Source organism: Elephantulus edwardii, unplaced genomic scaffold, assembly GCF_000299155.1.
Source record: "Elephantulus edwardii isolate Elephantulus edwardi_28Jun2011 unplaced genomic scaffold, EleEdw1.0 scaffold00114, whole genome shotgun sequence".
NCBI classification, from domain to species: Eukaryota; Metazoa; Chordata; class Mammalia; order Macroscelidea; family Macroscelididae; genus Elephantulus; species Elephantulus edwardii.
Window position 1 is genome coordinate 3,108,962 of NW_006399864.1, and position 3,822 is coordinate 3,112,783.

Consider the following 3,822-nt stretch of genomic DNA (forward strand, 5'->3'; position numbering starts at 1 on the left):
GAATCAATTACTTAATCTATATTCTTGGCTCATAATAAACACATGAAAAATGTGAACAATTAGTACTGTTCTTGGTGGTATAGTTGTTCCTGATAGTATTATTAGAAGTGACACATTGGGAAATAAATAGACAAAAGATTATGTGAGTGGAAATGGAAGAAGTAGTGATATGCAGAGTTAAAAAGAATTAGAAAAAGAAAAACCCATAAGCTTGATTAGAATTTAAAAGACTGAAAATGGTTTGGAGTTCATAGAGTTGACCAGGAAAACAATAAGAAAGTAAGAACAGAGGTATGGGATCTCAGATAAATGCGTATGAATAGCCCTTAAAATAAATACTATGGTGGGAGACTTAGGTGGGCATTGAGCATTTTATGGCAAAGTGATAGGGTTCTAGGCAAAGAGAGCTAGCTGTAAAATCACTTTAAATATGAAGAAATCTGGTTACACTTTGTCTCTAAGGCAACTTTTCTTTCTTGCTGTTGTTGTTATGTGCTATCAAGTCAGAACTGACTCATAGCTGACCCTCCAGGGGGTTTTCAAAGGCTGTGAATTGCACAGAAGGAGATCACCCATGGTTCTCTCGTGAAGCCACTGGTGAATTTGAACTACAAGCTTTTGTGTTGGCAGTTCAGCTCCTTACCACTAGGCTCCCAGATAACACTTAACTTGTGCATCATTAATATGAGTTCAAATAGAAAGATAAGTATGTATTTTTTTTAAATACTCAGCCTTATTTAATACCTTAAAAGAGAGTTTTTAAGAGAATGAGCCTTCATTTCCTTGTTTCACACAAAGCTGGCAGATTTGGTGGCTTTTTGGTTATTAGTCCAAGAGACCAAATCCCATATCCTCATCCGACTCCTCTGATCCTTCTTTTGCTGCCACCTTGGCTGGGGCTGCAGCAGGTGGAACAGTGACAGGGGCAGGGCCACAGGGCAGCAGTCACAAATGCAGCTGGATCAGCCAGGAAGGCCTTGACTTTCTCAGCCAGTGGGTAGGTGCACGCAGTCTCCACAAACAAAACCAGGAGCTGCTTGTACCCACTGATGACAGAATGTGGTACGAAGGCCACTGTTGGGTAACCAATCTGCAGACACACGCTGGCAACGTTGTGCACACCCTCCAGGAAACAGGTATGCAGAGTCTCCTCTGTGATGTCAGGCACTTCAGGACTGTATATGCTGCCGTTGTCAAACACCTCTGGATGATCAGCCGGAAGGAGAAGGGGAGATGGTCAGCATGTCCAGCAGGGTGGCCTTGCTGGCTCACACCTTGTCTCCAGTCTTAATCAGCTGCACATCACTCAGGATTTCAATGGTGCTTCTGCCCAAAGCCTGGAAGAAGGAGGTCTTCTCGGGGCCCAGACCAGGGTTCTGAGCCGTCATGGTAATCTCACATAGAGCAATGGAACCAGTACGGGCAGCAGCCGGCACCTTGTTGGCCAGCAGCATGTTCCTGATCTTAGTGAGATCCTCTTTGGCGAACACAAACCCCATGCTTACCTGGATGTGAGGCAAAAGCTTCTCCAGGGCTGGGTTGATGTCTAGGTGTCCCTGGATGGCCTCGCACATCATGATATTCTTGCCTATCATCACCACAGCCTTCCCACCGAGGGACATGTGGATCTGCTGCATTTGCTTGGAGCCCATATTGTCTGCACTCACAATGAAGCATTTCAGAGAATCATCCAGAAGGTGAATGATCTTAAGGAAATAGTTGGACTTCCAGGTCGCCCTGTCTTCCCTAGGCATCACAGCATTGCATCAGGGATTGCCACGCGGGGTTTGAAGACGATATCACACACACGAGGACACCTGGCGAGAGTAGTAAGTATGTCTTTACATATATACAATAGTGGTGTCAGCCCAACTTCATTCAACTAGCCAAGCATATTAGCAACAAGAAAACTGGCTGCTAACATGACCTTGCTCAGGGGCAGTTTTCTCATTCCAAAAGGATTCTCTTTAGTCCCAGTTTATAGATGCCTGTGCTTGCATTTCTGATTTTATTTCTGAGAACACCAGTGAATTCTTAATAGGCTGTGGTTGCTAATGAGACAAATTGGCTCATGACATTTTTATCATTCTTTAAATTATCGGAGTCCACTGAATTTACCAAAGAACACAATATACTTTAGGTAAAGCTACAAGGCATCCTGGTGATACAATGGTGGGCACGCTGATGGCATAGTTCATAGGCAGTTGGGTTGTTAACTCCAAGGTAATATTTTTCTAGCAGTTTTAATTCACCCACTAGTCAGTGAGAGAAAGATGGACAGTCTCCGTCTGTTCAATTTAGTCTCTGACATCCAGTAAAGGGCCCACTATGAGTTGGTTCCAATTCAACGGCAATGAGTTGAAGTCGATTCTATAAAGACTGCAACCTCGGAAACCAATGATGCAATTCTATCCACTCTGTCCTGCAAGTCTGTCGTAGGCTATTGGACAGCGTAGAGCAATAATCTTCAAGGATATACCTGGCATTAAAATGAAATCAATCTAGTCCATCTTCACAAATCCCCTCTGAGTTGTTTTGTTGTTTTGTTTTGTTTTTAGGAGAAGGGTTATTTTATTTTTTCATAATAGCTGATGTGGATTGTTGCTCTCTTGACATTATGGGAGTCTTTTCTTAGTAGATATTAGGTTGTTATAACTATAAAATTATCCAGGGTATAGCAATGTTTTGTGAAGCACCTATATATTTGTATTTCTCACAGTAGTTTGTTCCCCAAAGTACCTGAGTGAGCACGGAGGAACCTCCATTGAGGGGCCCCGGACCTCCCTGTTGCTTGAGTTAGGGATCCCACACGGTCTGGCCTCACAGCAGTTTGTTCCCCAAAGTACCTGAGCTAAGGGTTCTGTGTGTTCAAGCTAGACAGCAGTTTTCCCCCTAATAACTGTGGGAGCAGTACAGGCAATGCCATCCAGTCACACGCCACCTCTGGGTTTTTTAGAAAAGAAAATTTTCTGTGACTTGAAGTAATAACGTAGATTTAGTCTAGCCTTCTAAAAGGAATTTTTCTCTACATTTGTTCTAATCTCTGGAAACATTTTCTTTTTTTTTCTAAAAAAAATTAAAAATGTCATCAGCTTCAAGTAGCTAAATATTTTCAGCATTTCTTCATGTGCCTCTTTGCTATGTGGACACCATATTAGGTGAAGTGTCTTTTCATGTTCTCTGACCATTTTTTGATTGGGTTGTGTTTGCTGTTGAGGTATTGGAGGGGTTGTTTCAAATTTTTTTTTTTTCATATTTTAATGAAATTTTCTAAGAGCTGTTTCAATTGCCTTAGGCAGAGTCTCTTAGAAACTGCTTGGGAGGTGGTGGTATACTGGGCTATTGGAAGTGAAGAATTCCCAAAATACAGTAACGGAAATTTCCCTTTGCATTAAATGTTGACAATTATTTAGTTTACACTTGGGGTAAGGGAAAAAAATCCCACTTAAATACAAAAACAAGCCCCAAATAGTATAATAATGCCAGTTCCAACATAATTACAGGATTTTAGAAAGGTATTTTGAAGGTGCTAGAGTAATGGACTAGGGAGCTCTGGTGGTCTAGTAGTTAGGATCCACACTAAAATCCTGAAGGCACATAGTTCAAATCCACCAGTTGCTCTCTGTAAGAAAGATGGGCAATCTCCTCTGATGCGATTGAAAACCATTGGAGGGCCAGTTCCAACTTGATACAACAAGAGTTATAGACTCGGACATTAAAATGATCCCATGAATATCTCCCCAACTTTCAAGGTCTCTAGAGTAGCCCTTGCCACAATTCACATTCTTCCCCATAAATACAACTTAATGTTACAACAAACAC

At 41.8% G+C, this 3,822-nt stretch overlaps 1 pseudogene; it reads right to left on the reverse strand.

Annotated features, from left to right (window-relative positions):
• Positions 1-825: 825 nt before the first annotated feature.
• LOC102846941 lies at positions 826-1,754 on the reverse strand (annotated as a pseudogene).
• Between the last annotated feature and the right edge of the window lie 2,068 nt (positions 1,755-3,822).